Raw genomic sequence first — 14,868 nt, 5'->3', positions numbered from 1 at the left:
TGACCATTGGAACAGAGTTTTTATATCTTCGACCCTGATTTGCCCACAGCCACACAGTGGCCCCTTTAAAGCCAAGTGTTGTGAGATTATTCTGATGCCATTGGCATGACATTGACCCCCCACCCTGGTCCTCACTGCTGCCAGTATGGTCCACAGTCTGATCAAGCTCAGAGGCACAGGGGAAGATATCTGGAGTCAGGCTATCCTCCATTTCAACAGACCGGCGTGAGGATAGCTTGTCAGGAGCTAGGTTGGGCCACACTCTCCTTTGCCCTATTGACTTAAAAAAATGTTTATTTATTTGGAGAGGGAGAGAGAGAGGAAGAGGAAGAGAGAGAACCCCAGGCAGGCTCTGCATTGTAAGCGCAGAGCCCAACAGGGGACTCCATCTCACGAACCGCCAGATCATGACCTGAGCCAAAATCAAGAGTCGAACGCTTCACCAACTAAGCCACCCAGACGCCCCTGCTCTACTGCCTTTAATTAAGACTTCCTATGGGCACATCAGCCATGTGACCATCTAGGGGTCAGGAAGGGTGATTCTGCCCCACTGCTCTATCTAACCCCAGGCCGCGTCATACTGGATGGGGACAGGAAGTGGTGCTAGCTAGAGTGGAGAACCAGTCCATAGGGCGTGACAGACAAATTGACAGAGAACAATGGGCCTGAGAGGTATGACCCTGCTGGGACATGCCCTGCCTTGGGGCAGGGGTCTCAGTAGGGCAGCAGAGAGGTCCCAAAGCTAACTCTGGGTTGAAATCCTACTGCCTTAGGGTCTCTGGTTTCAGGCAGGAGTTTTGCTAATACTGTAAACAATGTGTGGTTAAAATGAGGAAACTGGCATAGGCAGCACAGAAATCTAGTCAACACGACCAGGCTAGAGATCGGCCACCAGAGGAAGACTGGGGGGTATGGTGTCCCAGGGGTCAAGATGGATGTATGCCCTCCAGCAGGGATGCCTCTGGGCAGGTGGAGCAGTGCAGGGACTAATGCCCAGCTGAACCGCCTTTGGCTGTGTCTTTCTGGATGATTACAGTTGCTGTTGCAGGGTGGTTCATGTTTCAAGAAGCAGGGTCCATTCTGTACCCATTCATGAGGATGGTCATGTCTACAAACACAAGAAAGGACAATATGTGGAAGCAGGAATAGACACAGTCTTTAAGTATTCCTGTCTGGAAGACAGAATCCCAGATGGAGGCAGAATGTACAAAGAGACAGATAGTTCACGGAGAAAAACACATTTTCTAAACCTGTCCGCGGCACAAGTGCTTCCTGAGTGATCTTCTCGGTACCCAGCATAGTGCCTGGAACACAGTAACCGTTCATTGAACTGACTGCCCTTGCCCATGATTGCTTGCTACAGAACAGATCCTTCTGAAAGGGTCGAGGTGTTGAAGGGAATTGGCTATGATATCTGTCCCCCAATGCAATTTGTAAAGGATTCTGTAGCTCTGAGTGAACCTCTTCCCTGGAGCACTACCAGGAAATCTCGCCACAGAGGTTTGAGGCATGTGGAGGGGCTGGGCAGCTGAAATTAGGTCTGTCATGGCATGGAGGGCACAGTGGTGGGTGATCCAGGTGGCAGAGGAGAGGTGGGATTCCATTTTGAATGAGAGAACGCAACCCCATAGCACATGTCTTGGGCTTGTACAGTCCATGATATTCAATATGTGATCAAGGTGAAGAAAACAGAAAAAGTACTTTGTGTACCAATGGACACTTGTTTTATACTCCTCGTTTACCTTTGCCTCTTCCCCACCCCCTCCCCCCCACCAACCATGGTCTTTCACTTTCAAGTGTGCTTCCACTTTATTTTTTAGGTCAATTTACTTTGTTCACAGACTCAAGTAATCACTGTAATCTAAACACATAAATAACAGCGGTGCAGCAGGTTGTAAGAGAAATAACTCTATTTTACAATAGCTGCCAGGGCAAACTCATCTTTACATTAGATGCTGTCAGTCATTTTGAGAAATTATGCAAGCAGCAACATTCAGTATAAACAATATAAAACAGTGGTTTATTTTGTTTCCTCGATGAAAAAGGGAACGTGCGAATTCTTCCTTTATAGGCACAGCTTGTGTGTGGCAGCTCTTGAACTGTCTTTCTTCCTTATTTATAACCTGCTATCACCCTGCTTCCTGCACCCTTAACGCCTCCAGCGCCACCACCCTGGTCAGAGCCACCCTCAACTCTCGTCTTTTTTTTTTTTTTTTAATGTTTTATTTATTTCTAGGAGAGAGAGAGAGACAGCGTGAACAGGGGAGGGCCAGAGAGAGAGGGAGTCACAGACACTGAAACAGGCTCCAGGCTCTGAGCCGGCAGTCAGCCCAGAGCCCGACGCGGGGCTCGAACCCACGAACCGCGAGATCATGACCTAAGCGAAAGTCGGACGCTCACCGACGGAGCCACCCAGGCGCCCCCCTCAACTCTCGTCTTACTGCAAGATTCTCGGGAAGGTCTCTCTGCTCCTGCCTTTCCCTTCTTCAGCCAATTCCCAGCACAGCAGCCTGAGTGAGCATTCTAAACTAAAAGTCATCTGCTGTCGCTCCTCTGCCTCAAACCTTGCCATGGCTCCCATTTACTCAGAGTAAATATTCAAAGTTTGACCAAGCCCTTCATGATCCATTTGCACTCCCTTTCCTCTAATCCGCTCTCCTGCTTCTCTCCGTCACTGCCTTCCAGCCACACGGCCTCCATGCCGTCCCTTGAGGCCATCGAGCTCCTTGTGCCGCAGTGCCTCTGCTCTTTCTCGGCCTAGAGCAGACCTCCTCCACCCCCACCCCATGCTCGATGACAGCCTCCGGGCTCAGTCCCTCTTCCCTGAGAGTCTTTGCTTAAATCTTTCTTCTTAGTGAGTCCTGCCCTGACCACTCTACTTCTGCACCTTAGCACTCACCCCTGCACTCCTGACCTCCCTTAATCTGCGACCTTTCTTTCTCAGCACTGATCACATCCTAACATACTTTATGATTTACGTATTTATTATATTTTTCATGTATTATTAGCGTTCCACTAATAGCACGCAAACTACACAGGGCGCGATTTCGGTTTTGTTCTTTTGCAAGTACTGGAACAGTATTTGGCATGTGGTAAGGACCCAGTATATACGGTTGAAAGAATGAGTGAACAAATGCATGTTTTTGGTGCATACTAGTTTACCCAAACCTTTTTCATCCTTCTGTGTAGCAGACACTGGTCATTCCTTTTTATTTTTTATTTTTTGAAGTTTACTTATTTATTTTGAGAGAAAGAGAGAGAGTGAGCTAGGGCGAGGGGCATAGAGAGAAAAGGAGAGAGAGAATCCCAAGCAGCTTCCGCGCTGTCAGCAAGGAGCCTGATGCTTGCCAGTCCTTTCGTTCATTACTTCATTCGTTCTTTGAGCACCTGTTGCTATCTCATTTGATTATCTTGGGTGCAAACATCAAAAGATCCCATTTCTTTTAACTTGAGAAAAATCACATCCACATTCATCCACATAGCTGTTCTTTCTTCCTATGATTAATCCAGTTCAATAGGGCTTCAAGAGAACCTCTCAGCCGGGTCCTGCTTTTAGGCAAGTAGAAAATCCGAAGTTTCCAGCGCCCTTGCTATTCTCGTCCTCAGTTGACAGACGCAGCTGAATTCCTCCTATGGTGAAACTTGTGGTTCTCCTGCTTTAGCTTAAGCCCCGAGTTTCTTATTTATTCTCTCTAGACACAGAAAACTAGCAATCAGACACCTCTTTCCCAAAAGCCCTTCGTGGAGCTGAAAAAAGTAAAGCTAATCCCTCAGCATTCTGGTCTATAGACGAAACAGCTCCAATATCATTAATTTTTCATAGGGAATATATGCTTTTTTCTGAAAACATGTTAGTTTAATAAATAGATTTCAAAAGGGGGCACACATTTTGCTGAATGCAACAGTTCACTAAAGCTTAGCTTAAAGTGGTGAACAAGGGTATTACTCGGCAATCTGAAAGAATGAAATCTTGCCATTTGCAACTACGTGGATGGACCTAGAGGGTATTATGCTAAGTGAAATTAGTCAGTTGGAGAAAGACAAATATCATATGACTTTACTCACATGAGGACTTGAAGATACAAAACAGATGAACGTAAGCGAAGGGAAGCAAATATAATACAAAAACAGGGAGGGAGGGGGACAAAACATAAGAGACTCTTAAATATGGAAAACAAACGGAAGGTTGCTGGAGGGGCTGTGGGAGGGGGGATGGGCTAAGTGGGTGAGGGGCATTAAGGAGTCTACTCCTGAAATCACTGTTGCACTATATGCTAACTAACTTGGATGTAAATTTTAAAAAAATATTAATAAAACATTCAGGTAAAATTAAATAAATAGATGGTAGATAGATAGATAGATAAAACATTTAAGTTAAAAAAAAGTGGTGAACAAGGATTGCCTCACGAAGCAACCACTGTATAACCAAGAATTTTGCTTGGTTTAAACAGTAAAATATTCATGACAGAAGATGAAATCCCATGAAGATACTACAAAAATGATCTGAGAGCTTAGGAAGATGAGTTAATGTTATCTGAAAAAAATTATACACAGTAACATCCAAATGAAGTTAAGTGAGTAGGAAGATGTTTAACTAGAGTGAACAAAGGAGGTTAGAAAAAGAGGATTAGGCAGAATCAAATACTGTGTGCTTCAGTGTGTGTGTGTGGGAGAGAAAGAGACAGAGAGACAGACAGAGGGAGAGAGAGAGGGACACTGCTAACCAACAGAACAAGAAAGCCTGACGCTTGGGCCGTTAGAACTTAGAATGTAAATACGGCCATAGCATCACAGCATGGAGACATTGAAAGCAGTCTTTTACTAGAGGGCAAGTTTAGGCCTGAAGAGACTAAAGGTTAAGTGTGGGGAGGAGAGTGACACATCATGTTGTTCTTAAGAAACAGATTAGTACCTTCTCTATGGCAAATTGTATCCAACCGGTAAGGTAATCTGAAATGGCTCTGAAGCCCTCAGCCAGAGCAGGTAGAATTGGGTGAATATTAAGCACAAAAATAAGTGAGAAAAAGTTTTTCCACTCATAGCGTTAAAGCTTGACTCTAAGTGGGAATCTCTGTTATGCAGAGATTTATATTTCTTTAAATACAGATATGCTATATATCATATTTTACAGCTTTGATCAATCATTGTGCTTCACATCCAACCAAAAATATAATTGAACTCCCCTGTGCTCAGCACTGAGACCATCAGGGTGAACAAAACCAGTCTCTGCTCTCAAGAAGCTCAGAGGACAGAGAAATAGTCAAATCATAGCATATATCGTTTAAGCAGTTGTTTTAATGAAGAGTTATATTTTTAAAGAAATAAAAAACAGAAGTGGGTGGCCTAAGCAGGAACGGAACTACTCTTAATTCTCAGGTCTGTACAAAGCCCAGTGAGTAGGTCACTAAGTTGAAAGTCATGGCGATGCCACCTACCAAGAATAGGTGCTTGAACTGCAGACGGTGACTGAAAAGATTTAATCACCCTCTAGAGTAAGTTCCTCAAAGTGTGGTCCAGAGACCAACCTGCATATGAATGATGGTGCAGGCTTGCAGACACAGACTCTTGAGATCCTTCTCGAGAACTTACTATCATATTTACAGTAATAGGTACTAGCGTCTTCATTTTAAAGCATCTCCACGTGGTTCTTAGGCATTGTTTCAGAATCATGCTTTTTGATTCTGAATGATTTTTATATACCTGAATCTGCGACAGGATGGCAGACACCAAATATTCTAAATTTGTATTGATTCATCTTCCAGTGACACTCCATTATTGATTTAATTCAGTTCATTGTCAAATATTAGCCCAAGTGCCTTTCTAGGACACGGAGGCCTAACTTTATTAGGTTAGGTTGCTTTATTGCATTTGTATTCTTTGTTGACTTTTCTCTTCCCCCTAGGTATATCCTTTTACATTTGTCACTTTAAATTTCATCTTACGAGGTGTGTCCCTATTAAATCTATAGAGTTTTTAATAGTCAAAACTATTTTAAATTTCTCTCTTTTTTAAATAAGGTTTACATATTTATTTTGAGGGGAAAGGGCAAAGAGAGAGAGGGAGACGGAATCTCAAGCAAGCTCAGTGCTGTCAGCACAGACCCTGATGCGGGCTGGGTCTCACAAACCATGAGATCATGACCTGAGCCGAAATCAATAGCAAGATGCTTAACCTCCTGAGCCACCCAGGGACCCTGAATTGACCTCTTTTCTCTGCGGTATTTATTAACAGTCCCATGTGATTCAGAGCAAGTCACATATTTACTAAGCCCACATAGGATTTTCTCTTTCATTTGTAAGGATAAAAACAAGCAAACCCCCTCGTAACTCTCATCTCTGGACGGATTCCGGTGGAATCCCTCTATCCATTAGTCACCCTTAGCCCTGTATAACTTTGACCTTAACCCCTTTGACATTCTCACAAAGAGAATTGACTCTTTTCTTTGTATTTAGTTTATTGCCTGGTTTATACAAAAATCCCCTGAAAATATTTAGAGCAAGGGAGACAATATAAAGAAGAGTTGTGTATTTTTATTTAAAAGATTCTTAACTTCCAGTTGGAATAAAAACAGTGGATGTACTTTCTTCATATCCTAAAGGTAAGAGGTGATTTCAAAAAGCTCTGGGAGATTTGATAAGCTGCCATAAAGCTTGGGTTCCGATCTGCATCTATGGGGAGCTGGAGAGTTCCTTGCCCTTCATGCTCTGACCAAGTCCTCTGGCCTTCAGAACACCTTGTAAATCCGCTCCTTCGAGATTCTGAGAATAGGAATTATAACGCTGATATTTTAATGCACTGTGTTTTAACTGCCGCTGCTTTGTTATATGTATCCTAATTGAATATTTTCAATTTTGTACTTGTGGCCTGAAGCAATCTAATCATCCAGGATACAATTTAATAAATTGAAAAAAATTTAAAAATGTACAGTAATGAATGGGACTAATTGCCATTGTGCCTCACACAGTGGAATGCAACCCGCAGATGTTTAATAAATATTAATTTATGATCATGACAGTTAGCCCTAGAGGCAGAGAACATGGCTTTCCTTTTTTTCTGAGTTACCATCCAATAAAAAAAAAGGCACTTTTATTCTTCAGTTTCACAATCCACAAAAGGAAATAGTTCTTGTCCCTCATTATCAACCCAGGAGAGAGAAAGAAATGCAGCGGGATTAACTTAATAATTGTCTTTGTGTTTGAAGGTGGCAGCTGGCCAGGTGTTCTCAGGACCAACTGAAGAATTAGAATGAAATGTGTTTGAATTGGGAAGATAAAGATTAGATGATGAAATCCTGGAGTGCCCCTTCTGGACACCTTTTAAACTAGAGCTTTTCGTGCTTCCGGTGGCCAAGGCAGATGACCCCTTATACAGCCTGTCACTCTAAATCGATTTAAGAGAATGGTTACTGTCCAGAGGTAATAAACTGCAGAAGGTAGGTCTTCTGCATTGTCTTTTAATAATTTTGTAATCCAGGAAGAAAACACTGCCTATTTAAGTGTCCCAATGAGAAGTTTCACAACCAAGAAATACGGTTGAGGGTAACTGTTAACATTTCCAGCAAAAACCTAGCTGACTATGAATCCTTTGACCCAATAATTCCTAGACTTTAGAGCAAACCATAGGCCAGCTGGCCATGTCTTGGCTGCTTCCTATTTTTGTACATCTTATGGGCCAAGGATGGCTTTTATATTCTTTACATGATTGGAACAAAATCAGAAAAGATAACATTTCATGACCCGTTAAAAGTGGAATAAACTTAAGTTTGATTGCATATATATAAAGTTTTATTTGAATGTAGACATGCTCATTCATTTGTGTATTGCTTATAACTGCTTTTGCACTACATTAGCAGAGGTGAGTTGCTGAAACAAAGACCATAGGAGCTGCTTTTTTATTTATTTATTTATTTTAGCAACCAAGAATATGGTTGAAGGTATAGCAAATATTTGCTATCTGGACCTTTGCAGGAAATGTGTGCTCACCTCTGGTCTAGGGAATCTATCCAAACGAAGCAGCCCACAAAACGTGTCATAAGCTTATCATCACAGGTTATCTATACTAGAAAAATTGTAAAAATATAAATGTTCTCCAAACAGACAGGTATTATTAGTAAATTATGGCATATCCACTCAATGGAAATTTCAAAACCTTTGAAAATAAAGGCAATGATTATTCACCAACATCAAAAAAGTAAAAGGCCTCTGTTAGTTAAAGTGGATAAAAAAACAGAACATGAACTTGTGTGTTCATGTATGATTCTAGCCTTTAAGTTGCTCGTTAGTTAAGTTAACCAATAGACATATATTAGGGACTAGAATATTATTGAGACGTATGCCATATACATGAGAAGGGAAAAAAACAAGCTAGAAAGTGTTACAGTGACTGAGTACAAGTGATCAATTTTGTTATTTTTCTGGTCTCTCTGTTTTTTTTTTTTTTTTCTTTCTGTATGATGTTTACGTTACTTACATATTAAAAATCTCCAGAAAGATTGGGGGAAACATCAGAGTGCACGACAGGGTGAGAGCAGCTCTTTTCCAGACTGAAACTGCCTGGTGGGGCTCACAGACGACCCCTGACACTCAGGACTGTGGTCTGTTCTGCTCCAGCAATTTCTGCCTGTATCTCCTCTTTTACCACATTTCTCTTTATAAAAGAAAAGAGCAGGGCCCCCTTTAAAACCTTCTGTGTTTTCTGCCTCCACCATCTCAGGGAGCCAGGGAGTGTGAAAGCCTGTCCTTCTATTCAATAAATATAAAACAAGTGTATTTACGAACAGTTGAGCCATCTGAGCAAACCCCAACTCTTTCCCTGAGGAGATTTAATTGGTATTCTGTGTCCTTCACGATGACCTACGCACTCACACCAAAGCAAGGCTGAAGTGAGAGTTTTTCTGAAGTGAAATTGGCTTTGGAGCCTGGATGCTGAATACCGGGTTCTTTCTCCCTCCCCCGAGTCAGGAAAATGACCATTAATTATATTACTTTTCAGTCTTTAAAGTAATATAGCATCACCATTTCTTAATATTTCTTTTTCAATAATTCAAGACAAATAGAGATGAAATTAATAGTTAAGGCAACATATTAGGATCAAATATGTGACTAGCACTAAACACTGAAAGGCATTAAGAAATTATTATGTGAGGGGTACCTGGGTGTCTCAGTCGGTTGAGCGTCCAACTTTGGCTCAGGTCATGGTCTCACAGTTTGTGGGTTCAAGCCCCGCATCAGGCTCTGTGCTGACAGCTCAGAGCCTGGAGCCTGCTTCAGTTTCTGTCTCTCCCTCTCTCCAGCTCGCACTATGTCTCTTTTTCTCAAAAATAAATAAACGTTAAAAAATTTTAAAAAACATTATTATGTGCATAAGGCATCCATAAAAAGACTAAGGAAAGGAGTTTGAAAAATACCAGAATGATCCAAAGAGGGAGCCACCCAGCTCAATGTCCTCAGGCTGTCAAGGGCAGTGATCACCCAGTGGGAATAGTAAGCAACCATTGATGGTTGGTCCACATGAATGAAGTAACATTGACATCAGGGAAGGCCCTCTCTCCTTGCTTTTGGATACAATTCTTGGGCTAATCAGAGACATCTATGTAATGAATAAAAGACTGAATTAAATCTAATAAGTATTTATTGGGCACCAATGATATTGGGATCAAGAAATAACTGAAGATGGTGTTGTGCTCTGGTCAGTAGGGACTTGGTGGACTGGAGGGAGAGGGACGTTAAGCTACCATGGCTGTGATTCAGATACGAGGATATATCTCAAGGATATATCTCGTAACAGTAGGAGAAAGGAACAAGAGGAAACATGAGATACATTTTCAAAGGACCTATCTATATGACTCAGTGATTGATTAGATAGGGGGCGTTATATAGAAATTTCCCTGAGGGCAGAATTTGTGCCCTAGACATGCTACAATGGCTAACGCAGCACCTGACATTGATGTAGCAAATGTGATTTGAATGAAATTTGTTGAAGTTGATTGTAATGTTGGGGGAAATATAGTATCATTAACAAGATGAAAATATAAAGAAAGCAAGCCAGATTTTTTTAAAAGAAAGATTATGAGCCTAGTTTGGAAAAAAAATAATTTAAAGTAATAGTGGGTCATCCAACATTTACTATCTAGTTAGCTGGTTGGAATTATGACATTCTAGGGTAACTCTTGAAAACCATTCCTATGTTCAGCAAGCGTTTATTTAATTTTGAAACTCCTGAAGAACTGATTCTGCTCTCTGCTAACCAATTTTGCTCTTTGTTTCAACCTTTCAAAAGCATTTGGAAAGCTCTCAGCAAATTAATGTTCTCTATTAAAATTGTCTGAATTTGGAGTAATGACAATCAGTCGTAATAGGGGTTATTTTTGAAATATATTGAGATTTTTCTCATGGATTTTCCTTTTTCTTCCAGAAGCACCATTTTCCTTGAGAGAGGATTTAGGAAGGTTACAGAAGGAATACAAAAGGCTAGGAAGGGTTAGTATTTAGGGGGCACCTGACGGACTCAGTCCATAGAACATGCAACTCTTGATCTTGAGTTCAGTTCCCACAGTGGGTGGAGAGCTTACTTAAATACACACACACACACACACACACACACACACACACAATTTAAAAAAATAGTAATTAAATAAAAAGAAAAAACAACAAAGAAAAATAAATACCAAAGGTTAAGAAATATACGGAGGATTAGTATTTAGCTTCTGACATCAAAATAGGATTTTCTAAAAGGTAATAATCATTAATTTTCCCTGACAAGAACATTTTCTAAATTTCTTTAACTGTTAAGAATAAACCATGAGAATTCAATTCATAGATTTTCTAGCAGTGAATAATGCCTAACCCTTCCCTTCAAGGCAACTAAGCTATGAGGATGGCTGATAAAGGAGACAAGAGAATCTGAGGTAGAGGAAATAGAAAGGCTGAATCCTGCCTCTTCTGGTCCAAGGGAAGTATGACAGGAGTTTGAATAGATCAAATATCCAGTTCTCAACTCTATCTCCCATGTGAGGTTGAAAGCTTAGCAAGTAAGGTTTTAGAAACATTCACATGGCTATGTGGAAGGCTGAAGAATATTTGGACTAAATGCCTCACTTTTCTGGTGGTGTAGAAGAGGCTGTGGTTCCCCCCACAAGTTCTAGCCTCTGGCTTGATGCACATCCAAGATGGCGTGGGGGAGATAGCAGCATGGGGAAGGCAGCACAATGTGAGTCAAGAGTGAGCAACTGGTTCTTCCTACCCATATATGTGACCTAAAAGGGGACAGACACTCTGTGAGGAGTCCCAGGGGTGCAGAAAGGTTTTGTAGACTTAGGGACAGATAGGGGACGCTGAAGGCTGTGAAGAATTAGAGGCAAATGACCTGCACCACCCACTTCAGTGCTGGAACTCAGTTTTCACTTACAAGGTCTGACAGAACCTGTCACTAGTCCAAGGAGCAGCACCCCCCGCCCCCGCCCCGCATCTCCCCTAAACTTCTATAAGGATGCAGAAGCCTCAGCCCCCTTCCCTATACCCAGAAGCTTTCCTAGAGAGAAACAGGAGGGAGCCAACTTCTGAATGCCTGAGCACTTACCTGAAGTCATCCAAGCAGAAGCTGGGCTTTCTAAAGAGATGGTGCAAATGACTGGACAGGATTAACATCTGCAGATTAAACAAAATATGTACCCACTGGCCACCCCCTATATTCTCGAATTCCTCCAAAACACAGGGATTTATAAGGAAATCTGAGAATCTGAGAAGTTCTAGTAAAAATAAAGAAGTTGCAACTCTTTGTACAACTGAGTGTCTACGATGTAAGTGAATATTCAGACTTCTACACAACATGAAAATTAGGAGTCAAATCAGGATTGACTGCAATAAATTATTCTCAGTGTAACTCAATAGGTATAGGAGAAAGCTGAACTAAGAAACTTGTCTTCAAAATGCATGGCATTATATCTGATTGCTGAAAGAACTGTCCTAAGCTATTGTTAGACCATCTTTCTCCAATGATGTTAAAGCTGACTTCAGATGATAGTGCTATTTTAAGAGTCTTCATATATTTACTAAGATCCGAACAATTGGATTGATTACCACTGTTGGAATTCTTTCAAAGTAACAAAGCACTGTAAAAAATCTATACAAACATCACTGAATTGTGTGCTTCACCTCTTATTCTTTAATCATCTATTGTCATTACTCTAATTTTTCCCTGTGGTCTATGATTTGCTAATTCCAAGTAAGCTAGAGGAAATTTGCTTCAATTCAGAATCTGATACTTTACATTTTGGAATTCATTGAATGACTGCTTATTGAGCAAGTTCCTCTTTTGAGGTAGATGTGTTCTCTCTCTTTTAGCCCCACTTCTTAGTCAAATGGCGGAGATTGAGAGAGTGCTGGCTTTGCCTATCCAATGACAGAAGTAATAATAAGCGTTTCAGTGCTCCTCATGAATCAAGCATTGTATGCAATTTAATTATTTTATATAAATTATCACACTTTATCATCACAGTGACTCTACCAGTAGCTATTATTTTTAACCTTTTACAGATAAGGAAACTCAGATGTAGACAGATTAAATATCTTGTCAAAAGTCCTACAACTAGTAAGGGACAGAGATGAGATTCAAACCCATTCGGCTTAATTTACAAGCTCCTTTTCCTAACAATGTCACTGTATTCTAGTTTGGTTTTTCTACTTCTCTGTCAGAGCACTGTACATTATACAGCGCTTCCTTAGTTGCTGTGGGACATTCCTGGACCTCATTTATTGATTTATTTCACATTTATTGAGTATTTCCTAGGTATATACTATTGTAGTAGGTGCTAGGTAGGGCCTGGAGCACCAGTAAGTTTTGGGGTTAGTATAGGACATGGATTTCTTAACAACTATTATGCAAACAGTAAAATTAGTACTAACCTGAGGTTCCAGGAATGCACCATGGGAACAACATTGAAGGTGATTTGACTTCTTCCTGGAGAGATCAAGGAAAGCTGCCTGAAGGAGTGGAATCCAGAGTATAGTCTGGAGACCACTAGAAGTCCCAGGAATCCTTTCAGGGGGCTTGCAAACTCAAAACTGTTTTCTTAATTTTGCTGAGATATTATTTGCCCTTTTTTATGTGGGCAGTGGAGTCTCCCCAGGGGCAGCTTGGCATGTGCTGACCCAACACAGTGAATGCACAGCAGTCAGGAGAATCCCCCTGTCTTCTGCCCTTCCAGAGACCCGCAAATATTTGAGGTAATGCTTTTGCTTTTTCACTACTTTTTTGTTTTGGAAACTATAGTTATTTTTATCAAAATATTGATGTTACCATATGGGTACTTGGTCTTGTTTTTAAATGGATTCAACCAAAAACCATATGGGTTTGGGACTTCTTAGTTTGGGGGCGTATAAAGAAATGCTAAAACCAAACTTCTGAGGACCACGGACACAGAGGGAAGGACACTGGAGTGTGAAACCAGAAGGCTCTAGCTCTGGCCTCACCTTGGCTACTCCTCACCTGATTGCTTGGAGCCATCTAAACACACCTAGTCTGTTTCTCATTGAAACAAGAGATCGCCACCCCTACCCACCCTCCAGGTGTATATCAGATGAGATAACATATAGAAAATTGTCCGAGTCAGGAGAGTCACTCATTACATTTGGTGGGTAATAGACCCTGCTTGTTTTAGTGTGAGGTATATACATTCGCCTTAGAAATGTTTAAATGTGTGTAAAACGAGTTCAAGTATATGGTAAAAATCCAGACATTCCAGAGGGATTTTTAAATTTAATCAATTTATTTGTTTTTGTGTTTGGGAAAAGGTCTCAGGGCATTCAGCTCATCACTTCTACTCCCTGGAAGTAAATATCTGCCCTGTTCCCTGGCTGCTTTCTCTTTTTCAGGTAGTGACCATCACTACTCTAAGTAATAGGCATACTCCTCCGTTTCTTGATTAGCAATTTTAGGTGGTGTCTAAAAGGTCCGTGCTGTGAAAGATGAAGACAGAGCTTATTTGTATTACCCCTAATATATCCTTTTACAGATTAAAAAATTTTTTTTTATTTATTTTTGAGAGAGAGAGAGAGAGAGTCCTTTGTTACTCTAATATCTCTTTAGACAGTCTCTTGACGCTACCCTATAAAACAACAGGATATGGCTTTATGAACTTTTCCTTCATCTTTACTTCTCTTCTGCTTCCCTGTTTCAGACAGTGTACCTTCACATTGTCATTACACTTACCCTGTATCAGATTATTTTTCCTGTATCATGTCTATGTGTTGATTGAACTATCGATGAACAATATTTGCACTGTTATGACTTTGTAAATACTGGTCACTGCATGTTCTTCTCTACAGGCTCAAAGCCATGTGAGATCTTTGTGCCGCTTGAAGGAGAAGGCTTCCATCCTCAAAGGTAAACATGTGCTTTTTAAAAATTTTACTTCTACACTCTGTAATCCTTGATTGTCTGTTCATACTTAGACAATGGGACAGGATATAATGACTGCAAGGATTCTGGGTGATGTCCAGCTTCCAGAACTGGGGAGATGTTCCTCTGGAGCATGACCTGCCATCATAGGAATTTCTATTTGTTTCCTCTCTTTAGAGCAGGGAGCTAAAAGTCAGGTTGATGCCTAAATATTATTCCACCTTGAAGAGGGCAGATGGAGACAGGTGAGATGCATGCAACTGCTCTAAAATGAGAGGCTTAATTAAGTCCCCAGTTTTCAAGTCACCTCTGAACTTTGCCCTTTGTCCTTCCTAGGGCTATACTTGGAACCCTGACTCTGGAACCCTCTTTTTGGGTATAATCAAGACTATTTCTCCTGGCAACAGGCTTCTTTCCTCTTCCCTATGTTCTCCTCCTCCTCCTCCTCCTCCTCCCCCCCCCCCCCCCCCC

The 14,868-nt window shown here is 41.2% G+C and overlaps 1 protein-coding gene across 4 annotated transcripts in view; it reads left to right on the top strand.

The window, feature by feature from the left end:
* SSPN (sarcospan) overlaps positions 1–14,868 on the top strand; it is a 114,970-nt gene that overhangs the window by 38,661 nt on the left and 61,441 nt on the right. For 2 of the 4 annotated variants that reach the window (XM_039240808.1, XM_039240811.1), the window contains exon 3: positions 14,325–14,382. The gene's annotated coding sequence lies outside the window, so the exon portion shown is untranslated. Of the gene's footprint in view, positions 1–7,201; positions 7,433–13,112; positions 13,224–14,324; positions 14,383–14,868 lie in introns of all 4 variants that reach the window. The other 2 variants (XM_039240809.1, XM_039240810.1) reach the window with 2 other exon arrangements.

Source organism: Hyaena hyaena, unplaced genomic scaffold, assembly GCF_003009895.1.
Source record: "Hyaena hyaena isolate Hyena2069 unplaced genomic scaffold, ASM300989v1 scaffold_182, whole genome shotgun sequence".
Taxonomy (NCBI): Eukaryota; Metazoa; Chordata; class Mammalia; order Carnivora; family Hyaenidae; genus Hyaena; species Hyaena hyaena.
Note: the sequence above shows the minus strand (reverse complement) of the source record. Positions and strands in the feature narration are given on the sequence as shown.